Source organism: Pinus tabuliformis, chromosome 2_1 (assembly GCF_031772625.1).
Source record: "Pinus tabuliformis cultivar Carrire ecotype Pingquan chromosome 2_1, CPIR1, whole genome shotgun sequence".
Taxonomy (NCBI): domain Eukaryota; kingdom Viridiplantae; phylum Streptophyta; class Pinopsida; order Pinales; family Pinaceae; genus Pinus; species Pinus tabuliformis.
The window spans coordinates 730,485,670-730,499,503 of NC_142299.1; the positions used below are offsets into that span (position 1 = coordinate 730,485,670).

At 33.1% G+C, this 13,834-nt stretch overlaps 1 pseudogene; it reads left to right on the forward strand.

Moving 5' to 3' along the window:
• Positions 1-364: 364 nt before the first annotated feature.
• LOC149202676 (binding partner of ACD11 1-like) lies at positions 365-2,485 on the forward strand (annotated as a pseudogene).
• Positions 2,486-13,834: the final 11,349 nt, after the last annotated feature.

The window sequence follows — 13,834 nt, forward strand, 5'->3', positions numbered from 1 at the left end:
GGGAAATGGCTCAAGCTACCTGTCATGAGCATGGAATCTGTAAAAAAGGAAGCTCACTGTGATGCTGTGATCCCTTGCACTTTTCATTTTGAACGATGACATTCAACAACGTATCTCCAAAGATTGCACAGTGATCGATGGATACACTTCAGACTGAGGAAAAAAAAGATTTGGAGGCCCAATACTGCATTGAATCAAAACTTTTGATAACGAATAAAACAACTAAAGTTAATTTAATCAATCTTCCGTTGGTTACTATTTAGTGTCGCAGTATATATATTATATCTGTGTGTTTGCTATTCACTTAAAATTATGAGAAGAAGATTGTGAATCATAGCATAACAGATACTTCCATGTGTTGTCAATGGCCTTTACAGATGGTTACACAGTCCACATTTGTAATTTTTCTACCAAAGCAACAGTTAAGGATGTTAAGCAGTTTTTCTCATACTGTGGCATAGCAAAGAACGTAAAATTAGAGAGGTGGGTGTTGGATTTCTTGACTGAGTTTTATGTAAAAGTGTTGATTTCCAATTTCTGCAATATCTATTGAGCATAATACTTGTCAACTCTTGTATTATCAAAGTTGCAGAGAAGTGTTCTATTAATAATATGTTGAGAAATAGAGTGTAGTCAAAATATTATTTTTGTGTTGCAATATCTATTGAGCATAATAGTTTTCAACTTGTGTTTTATCAGAGTTGCAAAGAAGTGTTCTATTAATAATTGGTTGAGAAATAGAGTGCAATAACAATATTATTTTTGTGTTATCAAAATTAGAGAAGTGATTCATGGAGAACTTGTTGGATGTAGTAAGACTTGACATCAATGAGTCAGGAAATATCAAGCCAGGCAGTAGCCCTAGTTTATATTTTTCCTGACAAAACTGGATAATGCTAGAGGATTTGAATTGATATAATTAATTGGCCAAAACCAATGCTTGATTATATTTTTTGGGTTCTGATAGGATGGGGTAGTGGACGCAAGTTGCTTTAGTGACTATCAAGGAGCCCTATGCTTTAGAAACTGCTATGCTTCTTAGTGTAAGTATGATTTTCTTAGTTTACCAGTGTTTGCAATTGTAAGGTTTAAAGGGTAAATTCTCTGTTGTGATTTTGTTAGAAGTGGATTTTGGTTGGGATTTGAATTTTGTATAAAGAGATCGAATTCAAGATGTAACTTTACTAATAGTCACATTCAGATTGACATGGAATTCTGAATATATTTCTGGTTTTCTAGTAAAAATGCAAAAGTGAAAAAAATTGTAGGTTTCTGATTCTTTTGGCTTTTTTGGACCAGGGAGCAACAATCCTAAACTAGGAGGTGAATATAGTGCCATGGGGAGGATCATAGGAGGAAGTTAATCAATGGTAAAAGCAAATGATATAATTTCATGAAGAGGGCAACACATTAGGAGTATTTTCATTTACTTATTTTTACTCTTTTATATTTTTTATTTATTTTTATATGTGGAGGAACAATTTTCAACTAAATTTAAGAAGAAATCTATTTCCTCAAAATAGCATTGATACTGCACTTAGATCTAGACCTTGCTTACCCTGCCATAGTCGTTCTTGTATCAAATCAATTTTATGGTCTCTGTATATGTGTTTAAATGTATGATCTTTCAATTTTGTTTTGAGGTCTCTGATAAATGAGTACCATTCATGGGTAAAAGACAGTACTTTTTTCTTGTTGTATAGTTCCAAGATCAAGATTCAATCATGTAGATTATCTCAAAGGCCAATTTGGTCAAGGATATTGAGAGTAACCTAGAACAAGATTTTACTTGTGAAAGGAAAGGAAAATAATGAAAAAAAAAATTCATTTATTTTGACTATTTTGTAAGAAAAAGTCTTAAATGTAATCTTGCTTTACAAATTGTTTGTAAATAACTATTTGCAGAGAAGGAAGATCCTACCCTTTAAATTCTACTTATTCCTGTAGTTTTCTAGACTAGAAGTCGCTTAAAAAGGCCACCTACCTTACCAATGGAGAAAAGTAAAATTTAGATATTACATCAAAATTTAGAAAGTCATACTTCTTAGACTGAAAAATGTTTTTCTCAATTAGCTATGATATTCTGAGGATATTAACATTGTTGTTATTGGACAGTTCGAAGTCCTTGATAAGCAACTGAGATTTTTTGTTCCATTTTGCTGACTAGGAAGTAAAAGTGGTTACAAAAATGCTTTCAAAAGGTTATACCTTAGGAAAAGATACTTTAAGCAAAGCCAAAGAGTTAGACGAGAAGTATCAAGTGATGGACATTGCTACAGCAAAGCTGGCAGATTTTGGCAAATTCTTCGAAGAGATATCAAAAGCAGCTTTGATTACAGCTCGGCATGCAGCTTGCAACGTAGGAACAACAATTGTCAACAGTAGTTATTTTGCAACAGGAGCACTGATGGTTTTTGGGGTTCTTGACAGGGCAGCCAAAGCTGCAACTAATTTTGGTAATAGGAATAATGCAACAAAGAAGTAGACTTGAAGTATTATGGCACTATCAAGTTAGAACTGTAATGTAGTGGTGTTGGCCTTCAGGTTTATCTGTCTCATAATTAAGTATGTATGTAATGTTGTAAGTTCTTGTCCATAAGGACATGTGAGTGTGTAAGAAACTGCTAAAAATATTTGAAAGCATCTTCTGTAATCATGACCATGCAGCTATGTGGGGTAGAGTCAAAGTCGTTGGTGGGAATGTGTGATATTGTGTAGAATCAAAGTCATTGGTGAGAATATGTGATATTGTGGAATATCTATGACCTGCAAATAATATGTCATAAATAAGGATGGTTCAAATGGCAAGATCACATAGATTAAGGATTCTCTTTAAATTATTTAGGTAGTGTAAATGAAATTTATTAGATAAATTGGTTTCAAATATATGTTATGGAAATGAAATTTAAGAAACAGGGAAAATAAAACCTTATTATGGTGCAAATATCGCCTCTATGGATTCATCTATCAGAGGTAAGCATTTTCTTGAATGACTATGCTAAGCTTCCGGGGTGTTATACAATTATTGTTGATTGCATCGTGGAGAATAAGGGATTTTTATCACAAATGCATATGCTTATTTTTCTTCATGATAAGAATGTTTAGATTGCCTTGTATTTCCATTGAATTTCTTTATTTTCTTGTATGATAGTTTATTCAAATAATTTATAGTGATCATTGTGATGATTCCATGATAAGAGAAAAAACTCCAATATTAAAACTTCAATCAAAATTTCCAATCTATTTAAATACATCTGTTGTATGATAGTTTATTTCAAAAAGTTTTTGTTACTTTATAGGTTAGACACTGGCTTGAAATATTAAACTTATTCCAAAATGTTTTTGTTACTTTATAGATAAGGCGTATATTTCTTGGCTTTATGATGAAAATAATGAAGGGAAAATACATGTTAATTTGTTACTTGTGCTCCTTGATTGAAAAATACACGGTGAGAAAAAATTGCATATTATGCTAATTGAGGAATGTTTTTCTCTTGTCGAACTTATAGTATTGAATTTAACACACTAACACTTTACAACAGTGAACTAACAATATTCATGATGAAAATAGCAATATGGAAGATTTATCTACATAATGAAAAAGGCAATATGGGAGATTCCAATCACGTTCCAAGGCATTTTTTAAAATGTGGATGTGACAAAAGGTTGTTGTGGAAGGTATTGTTTGTATATGGGAAATTTCATGATCATTGTGTATAATCCTAATGTTGATAGATATGTCTACTAAGTGGTTCCAGTTAATGGGGCATTGATTTGAGCATTCAATATATTTTTATTCTTTTTCAAAGTATTCTTTTGTTGTATTTGTGTTCTTCAATTTATGCCTTACGGCGTTTCCTTTGCAACATTTGGTGCAAATGCTAGTTTAGCTTCAATGAGTATGGGGCCAATCATTATAAGATGGATAACCCCATAGAATTAGTATTTTCTTTCCAAATGTTTAGTTTGTAATTTCTTAGACTTATGTGGTAGTGTTTCTTCCTATGCTTCCCTATGTTGCGACTAAATTTTTATATTTGGTATACTATATTGATGTCATGGTGCTTATAACAGGAATTTTTTTCATGAGTTTGCATATGATTCATTGTGGTCCAAGGGTTGTAAAAACTAGTAGCGATAACATATCATTGAAATATATGGAACTTTCTTTTCAACCTAGTCTCTTAGCAACCAAGTAGTGACTCTATAACCTCACATATCCTCTCCACCTGATAAAAAAAATAGGAGTAAAGGTAGTGTACCTAATTAGCTAAAAGTAAGTTATGGTAGGTTGATCATGTTGGGAATTTTAGTTATAGTGATTTCCTACTTTAGTATTTTAGGCCAAAATTCCATAATTTCATAAATAGTGCATAATATCTTATAAATTAGCATGCTCCTAGATTGAAAATCAAGGTTGAGATGAGCATTTGAACACAATCTTGATTTAATTATATCTCCTGTCACATTTTTGTGCTATTGTAAGGAGTGATAAAACTAGATTCAATTCATTTTTTTTTTGAAAGTGGAAATTACAAGAAAAAATGTAGTAGCACTTTCTCTATTGTATACATCAACTTAGAGGAAAATATGGAAATTTTTATTGATAAAAAATATTCATGGTGTGCTTAAAGTAGGTACAAGTGAACAAGAACAAAATGAAGGGGATTGTGAAGTATAAAATCAAGAAACCATAGAATAGTTTTCTAAAATACCTCAAGGGGGAGTAGGGATTTTCATAAATCCTCCTTTTGATATTATAAATCCTTTAGTTGACAAAAATAAAAAATAAAATAATTGAAGAATATTTATCTCAAAATACCATGGCTAAAGAAGGGTGAGTAGGAATTTCATGGAATAACTAAGTTGGGGATGAGCATTTCCTTAATGAAGAAACTAAGTAAAATTAAGGATTGTGATCTCATAATACGATTGATGAAGAAAGGGAACATCAACTTCAAATCATTGATTTTCAAATTTGACAAACCAATGAAGGAATACACATGAATAGTATTAATCCTACTACCCCATAATTTTCCATGGACTTACTATCTAATACCTTGATAGTTTCCTTTTGGAATTTGAGGTTATCTATGTTGCACATGATTATGTAATAGATTTTCAAAAGCTTAGGTTTTTCCCATCTACATTAAAGTAATCAAAATTGATATGGTTTATGAGCCTATAAGGATATAGTATAAATTGTTTGGAGCAAATGAAGCAATCATTCAACAAGAAATATATGGATTAATGTAAGGCTAGAGACATGTGATGAGATATTTAGGATGGCCTAAGGATAGACTGAGTCCTTAGATTAATGTTAAGAAATATTCAAACACAATTATAATAAGGTTCATAGCTACACAACGAGTGAATAATTTTTCAAACTCGTGCTTGTGAAAGGAAAAACAAAAGAACTAATAGATAACTTAAACCTCCTTACAAATCTAGGTATAAAGTGATACCAACAAACTACTAAAAAAATAACAATGAAAATATCGAAGGCACCCCTAACAATTCAAAATCAACCTTAAGCACTCCATTTTTAGCCTCACGTGCAACCCTAACAATGGCCTAATGCTAAAGAAAGTTGGGGTCCTAGAATTAGTAGAAAGAAACTCCACTACAACCCCAAAATTTATGCTCCACCACTCAATCATGTACTAGTTAACATGCTTCAAATCGACCTCAATTAAATACACAATCTATACTCAAATTAAAATAATATGTATGTCCATAAAGTGTATAATAATGAAATGATCATTTATCAAACTTACATAGTGGACCTTCCTAAAATAAAACTTAGTTCAAGATGAGATGTAAATTAATCATTGAATATATAGAAAATAAAATTCTTATTAAAAAAGAAGAATAAGTGAAAAAAAAAAATTAAGAAATACAAAAATAAATTATTTCTCAACAAACACCTCAATAGAAAATTTTGAGGTTAGAAAAGGGTCTCAAAACATAAAATTTGTTATCAATACCATACTTAAAAGGAAAAATAAGATTCAAGATGAGGAGTCCAACCATAAGGGTAAATAATTTTGGAGAGAGAAAAAGCCACCTTTTTTAATCATGATTTTGTCTTATCCCCTTATAGGTATACTCAAATTTTATGTGTAGAAAAGAAACATAAATTTTTTTCATGTATTTCAAATTAGCTCACTACGGGTCTATTAAATCTCAAGTACCTACACTTAAAATTTGAGTAAAGATAAAATATTATAATTCTAAACTATGATTAAAAAATATAACTTTCCTTCATTCTCATTAAAGGTCACAACTCTTTTCGTATTATTTTATTATTTTCCTTAAAATTCCTATTTTAGACCTGAAATTTTCTCTAATATTATTGGAAGAGATTAGATAAAAAACAAGATCATACCAATTTATAAAGTGACTTTTTAGGAGAACTAAAATACTTGTGCACCAAGTATTTTTCTTTTCCATGTGATTAAGGATGTAACTATCTAAAACTTTTATTTAAAGAAGTATGAGTAGATAAACTAGGAAGATGTTGGTTTCAACACTATACAATCAATTATTGCAAACATATTCTTAATCAAAGTAGAAAAAACGTAATGGAACAAACACATTAACATAAAGATTTTACACTAGAAACCCAAATTAAGAAAACTATAAAGACATTTTAGTAAATTCTATCTTTGCAATGTTATAATACAATACATATATCTTTCCACATCCAAAACCCCTACTCCATGAACCCTGAAATATAAAAAATCCATAGTTTCCTGTCTAGAGTGAAATAACCATGGGTTGAATTCCTTAAAATTGCTAAAAGTGAAAACCATGTGTCAAAAACTACAAAAAATGGATGTAAGAAAATGGCCAAAATAGTTTTTAAAGTGGTGCTACTCTTGACTCCCTTAGAACCCTCCTCTAGAACCCGTCCCAAGTAGTCATGCATGCGGTTAGTCATGCAAAAAATATGACACATACCCAACATTATCCCCTTTGTTATTTTGTTTGCATATAAGGCGTCACATGAGTACATGATTAACAATCTAGGGTAGTAACTCCCATTTTTACACTGTACCAAGAGAACATCTAAGTGCTCACAAATTTTGTTGATGAATTTGTAGCATTCTCCAAAACGGTTACCTTTTCAAGTAGCATTTTCTTGTTTCAACCATATCTTCCATAAAGTGATAGTCAATGTGAATATGATTTTTATTAGAATGATAATTTTTGTTCATTTCCAAGAATATTAAATTTTTTTGTTATAATCTATCCTTATAGCTTATTGTATCGAACCAATTCCTATGTACAGTCTTTGTATTCCTACTACTTCTTTTCTTACATGAGTGTCTGACATGGGATCAACTTCTATAGTTGACATTGGTACTACATACCTCCACATTCTCATCGAAATACTTTCTCTTCCAAACAGGTTAAGCATATATCCACTTGTAGATCTTTTGTCATCTAGATATCCAACCCAATTTGCAAGAAAAAAATCCCATTTATGCCCAAAACTTCGTAAAATGTCGTTTTCTTAGATAGAACCATAAATAACCAGTAATGATATGAAAATATCTAAAAACCATCTTTACTATTTTCTCATTTTCCTTCCTTTATTCTCATATATAATTGCCTAATACTCCCAATAGATGCATAATCTTTGGTCTAGTATAGATCATTACGTATGTTAAAGTTCCAACAACACTAGCACATAAATCATAGGACATGATGGTTCCCTCTTCCTATGTCATGGAACATTCATATGTAGATAACCTTACATATAAATGAATAGGGACCTTTACATGTTTACATTCTTGCATATTAAACCTCTACGATATTGTTTCTACATACTTTCATTTATTTAGATAGAGTAACTTCCTATTTCCAAACCTATTTTAAATTTCATCCCAAAAAATGATATTTACGTCACCAAGATCCTCCATGTCAAATTTGGAGGGGAATATAGTTTTTGCATCCTAGATGATTTCTTTGTCATTGCCAATCATCAAAATATCATGCACATAAAATATCAAATATATATGATGATCACTCACTAATTTGAAGTAGACATGTTGATCCACTTTTCTACTCATGGGGAAAAATCTCAATATGCAAGTATCAAATATTCTATTCCAAATCCATGTTGAGTACTTTAACCCATATAAGGACTTCTTTATCTTACACACTAGATCTTTCTTTCCTTTCACTAGAATGACTTTTTTTTGCTTCCTATACATTTATTATTTTACATCCCCATGTAGGAATTTTGACTTTTGTACCATCTATTCTATCTCAAAAATAAAAGGGAGCAACAAAGGATAAAAAAAAATGTAATAAAAATTATCTTAGAAACAAGAAAAAATATCTCACCAAAGTCAACTCCTTATACTAGTGCATAAAAATCTTCTACTAACTGAGCTTGTATTTCTCCACACTGCATTTTGTATTCACATTCTTTTATAAACTTGCATTTGCTTCAAATTGGATTTATTATAAATAAAAAATGGACTAGATCCAAATCCCCAATCTTCTCAAAGGCTATCATTTCTTCAGATATGGTTGTTTTCAAGAGTTTTCCTTCCCTTAAATACATTCCCACCTTAATAGTTCTAGGATCATCATCAATAATAAATAAATAAAAATTTAAATGAAAATTATTTGGAGTATACCATTTCGATTGCCTTATTTTAATAACCAATCTCATAAATACCATATTATGTGGCTTTTCTTCTTCGTATTCCCATTCCTTTGTAATTTTTACTCCTTAAATTCAAACACTATCTTATTTGGTTATTTCTCGTCTTGTAGGACTTCTTGTTTCGAAATATCTTTGATTTCTCTAAATACCACATCTTGATCATACACGACCTTCCCAATTTATGGTTTCTAAATATTGCAACCTTTCAGACAATATTTATATTCAGTGCAGATACATGTTTTGGATTTATTATCAATATTAATATCGTTTTCCTTTGGAACCTGTACATAAGCTTCATAGCCATAGAATTTAATATGTTGAAAAGATGGTTTCTTACTAGTCTATACCTCATGTGGTGTCTTTTCATTCAGTGTTGATGCTAGTGAATGCTTCAGGAGGTAACATGTAGTATCCATTTCCTATACCCTTATTTCTTGTCCTAGCTTGGCACCACTAAGCAGGGTACTTTCTTTTTACATTAGTGTCATGTTCATCCTTTCTATAATTCCATTGTTATACGGTGTGTATGGAATATTATTTTATGTTTTTATATCATACTTCTTACAGAATTCCTCAAATTCATCCCCGCATAATTCTCCACCATTTTCCATCCATGACATCTTAATTTTCTTCTTTATCTTATTTTCCACTTAAGCCTTAGAAACATTAAGATTATCAAATACTTAAATTTTCATCATAAGGAAATAAATCCATGTACTCCTTGAGAAATCATCTATAAATGAGACATAGTACACATATTTATCCAATGATGGAACCAAGGCATGTCCAAAAACATCATTGTGCACCAACTACAATACTCCATTTTCCCTCATACAACTAGAGGCATATCTTACTTGATTTTGCTTCCCATATAAATAATGGTAATAGGGATAAAATATATAGAGAAATTAGACATAGCTTAAACCATGGCTTTAATTTGTAGTACTCAAAGGCACCTCACTTCAGTATGTCATAGTATTTATTTTCAAAACATAATAATTTATTGAGAGACTGTAGTATTTTTTTCTTTTATTAGCTCCACTCACAAAAACAACGAGACTATTCCAACTATCATTAATAGTTATTCATAGTAGTTTATGCATAGTTTCAACTTGTAATTATCTAAAAAATATTATTTCTCCTCAAATCATCCTATAGGTTACCATTTCAAGCATTGTTTTTACACCTACCTCACTCATCTTCCATAAAAAACTCAAAATTTTGGCCAATACTAGGAGAAGAGCACTAGGGAGTGTTCTAATCCTTTTATATATGAGATTCAACTTGAATTTTTATCATCCTATGATTATAACTTTGAAGTGATCTCCTAGGAAAATTAGTATCACCATCTGATAAGCCCCAAAAATGGGTAACTTTATGGGCTCATTTTGCCTATTATTCTCATTTAATCCACCATTCTCCATAGTTTTATGCATGCTTTTGAATATTTATGTTAATTGAGTGAATGGGAATAGTCACTTGACCACAAAGTCTAATACGTGCTTATTGCAGATTTATGGACATTTTTGTACCAAGATTAGGCATTTATGAGCAGATTGACAGCCAATTACGAAGGAACAAGGCTGAGGATTTATAGGAGGGGTGTCTCCTACATTAAATGGCCCCTTCCTCAAGTTCTCCACCATCAACTCAAATTTCAACAGCCCACCAAAGATGATTTCAAGGGGCAGCCAAGCAAGTCTAGTGAAGTGGCTGATTAACTATAGTTTTGGGCAGCCAAGATCCTAAAGTTAAGGAGGACTGTTGGGAGTCCTAACTTGCATAAATAGGAAGGCTTCAAGCCTTAGTAGGTTGGATATTGAACATTTTATTTTCGCACTCTAGTGCAGCTCTGCATTCAGCTCATTTTTGTGTTCTTTTGGTAAGCAGTTTTGTGACATGACTATTATTTTTTGATCAATGAAAATGAATTCTGCTTTGCACCAGCTCTGAGTTGTCTTAGGAGGCTGTAGCTCTTGGGGTTGGGCCCAACCTAAGTTCCTAGTACCTCCTTTGTGGACTTTTATGTGTTTTTACTGCATTCATAGAATAACTTCTATTATATATGTTAAATATTGCTTTGTTACATAGGTTGTTTTCGATGATCGAGATAGTTGTTCATGCTTCAGGTTGATGTAATAGTTTGATAACAGAAAAGATCCACAAAAAGGCTATCAATCTATCCTTGATCTCATCTCTCCCTCCTTGGGACCATGAGCTGAGACCAAGGCACACTTGCTGCCACAAAAACACTGTTTTTGCCTTCCAATGCAATTGCTAGTGTTAGGTTTTAAGTTGGAAAAGTTGATATGAGTTGTGTGTTCATGCTTAGATTTGTTATTTATTGGTTTCCATAGCTTTCTTGCATGATTTCCTATCTATAAACTTCTATTCATCATGTTTCTAGTTTCTAGGTCAGAATTAGGTCAAAGTAGATAAACCTCTATTTTTTTAATCTTTGCTTGGATGAGTTTTGAAAGTATTGTGTAAAACACCTGTAAGACACTCCAACCTACCCTTCCCCGACCATATAACCTGCTCTTGTCTCTCTCTCAAGATTTCCTTCACCCATTCGCCATACTTTCCCAACTTGCCCTAATTTCTACATTTTTGTGCAACATTACTCTCTTGATATTTGAACACTTCCAACCATCTTCTGCACTCTTGAGCTTCATCTACTAGATCCTAGATTTCTTAATATCCTTATCCATCCTTAATTTCCACTTTCCCACCGTTTTTTTCACCATCAATCCTCTAAAAACCGCTTTAGGCCAGTTCCTATAGAACTCCCTGTAGATCCCTTACAGACTTCCTGTAGAAGTTCACGCGAGAAGTTTTTCGAGATCTAATCACCGTGGAATTCTCCAGAAGGGTGCTAGGGACCCCTTAGGTTCTCTTCTCATCTTCCCAACCTCCTGCAAATTCCCACTCCATTTCCTTTCACCAATAAACCTCTGCACATTAAAAAATAGTTAAAACACATGCATAATAATTCTGCATAAAATTGATCAAAAATACAAAAACATGGTTCTTCCACATTTTCCTTCAGAAGTAGCTTAAGCACATGCATTTTACCTTTCCAATAGTCAATGGAATCCATGTCATCAACTTTCATCTCTTTTCTTGAACAAGTAGGGTTAGTCGGTAAAACTAGGTTTGCTAGGGTTTGCATTTCCTTTCAGCTTTCATCTTCTTTCTGCAAGTAGACTAGCCTCTTTTTGAGTTAGACTTCATCCACCACAATTAAAAGCTTCTTCTAAGAACTCATAGAAGTTTACTTAAGCTCCTAGCGAACTTGTGCCAGCTGATCAAGTGACAACCTGCAGTAAGAGCTAGTACTTGTGCATACAGCACCGTCGCTTCCAAGTTTGTTACGAAATACCGGGTTGATAAAAGTAAAGTAGAGAGTCCCAGGAGTTGCAGCATCATTGCTGCAATACTGGAGCTCACCATCTTTTTGGCATCGTTGTTGGGGAAGCATCAGAGTATTTGTGATTACTACTTTTCTTCTATTTTCTACTGCAACATTCTGCTAAGTAGTTTATTTGAGCAAGAGTAGAGTAGTTGTTTCATTTTCATTCTGCAATTTCATTTTTGTAAAAGTAGATTAGACATTTCCTACTTTCTTTTCATTTCAGCAAGCGTAGGCTAGACATTTCCTGCTTTCACTTCAATTCTGCAAGCGTAGATTAGCATTTAAATTCTGCAATTTCAATTCTGCAAGAGTAGATTAGCATTTCAATTCTGCAATTTCATTTCAACAACATAGATTAGCTATTTCCTGCTTTCATTTCAATTCTGCAATTTCATTTCAGCAACATAGATTAGACATTTCCTACTTTCATTTCAATTCTACAATTTTCATTCCAGCAAGGTTTATTTTATTTAGTTGCAATTTGTTGTTCAATCAATTTCAATTTTGCAGGTACAAGCAAAGAAAAAAAAAATCAACCAAAAAGATTTCCTTTCATGCCTCATAGGAATAGAGACAATTCAGGAAAATTCCTACCCAACACCCCCAACACATCACCGAGTCACCCTTCTCTCTTCTTTGCTAGTAGTGATCCAGAAGATCATATAGGTGAACCTCCAGAGATATACGAAGATCCTATAACAGAAAAAGAGGAAGAAAACATTCCTCCATAGACCATCGTTGAACACAGAAATGGTATAGGAAATGGGGAGAGAGTAGAAGGTGCCTTTCCCATCCGAGAAGCCAATGGGGACACAAAAATGAAAAACATAAGTCCCTCAGCTTGACCTCACTTCCATGGACTAACTACTGACGATCCTAATACCTTATTATCTGAGTTTGTTGTCCTTTGTCGAAATTATGACTATGCAGAAGACGAGAAAAAGTTGAAACTCTTTCCTTCTACCCTCAAGGATGCAGCACTCCACTGGTTCATGGGGTTACCTAGAAACAATATCAAACCTTGGGCTCAGATGCAGCAAGCCTTTAACAACAAATACCGAGACTATTGTAGGTCAAAGGAAACAAAGGGAGAAATCTTTTGGATGACCATGGGAAGTGATGAATCTTTAGAAGACTATGAGGAAAGGTTCCAACTCAATTGTAAAAGGGCTAGGTGCACACTTGACCCCAAATCTTTGAAGCTGGTTTTGCTTTGAGGAGTCCCTGAAGACCTTCTAGATACCCTCCATTTGCTGGTTGGGGGAGACATCTACTAGCTACCCTATGATGACATAAAGACTATGTTTAGAAACCATTCTAGGGTAGCCCGGAAAAGAGGTAGGGGGAGTCAACTTTCAGCCAGTACCACCTTATCCAAAAATGATTTTGCAAATCAGATGGAAGACCTCAAAAGTGAGGTGAGACAGACCACTTCCATGCAAATGGATACCTTCCGGATCCAACAGAAGCAAGAGGAAGCTGAGAGGGCTTTAGCCATCTTTTGTCCCATATGCAATAGAAAGCATCTGAGGAACGATTGACCATTGCACTTCATAGAGGTGTGTTTTGTTTGTGAGGCAGACCACCTTAAAAATTAGTGCCCATCCTTACCCAGATTTAAAGCTATGTATCAAGGGGCTGAAGGAGCCACTGAACACCTCTACTTCATGAACCAAAGGAGGCTGCATGGACCCAAACCATACCAGCTGGGAATGTAAGGGACATTCCAGAATTAT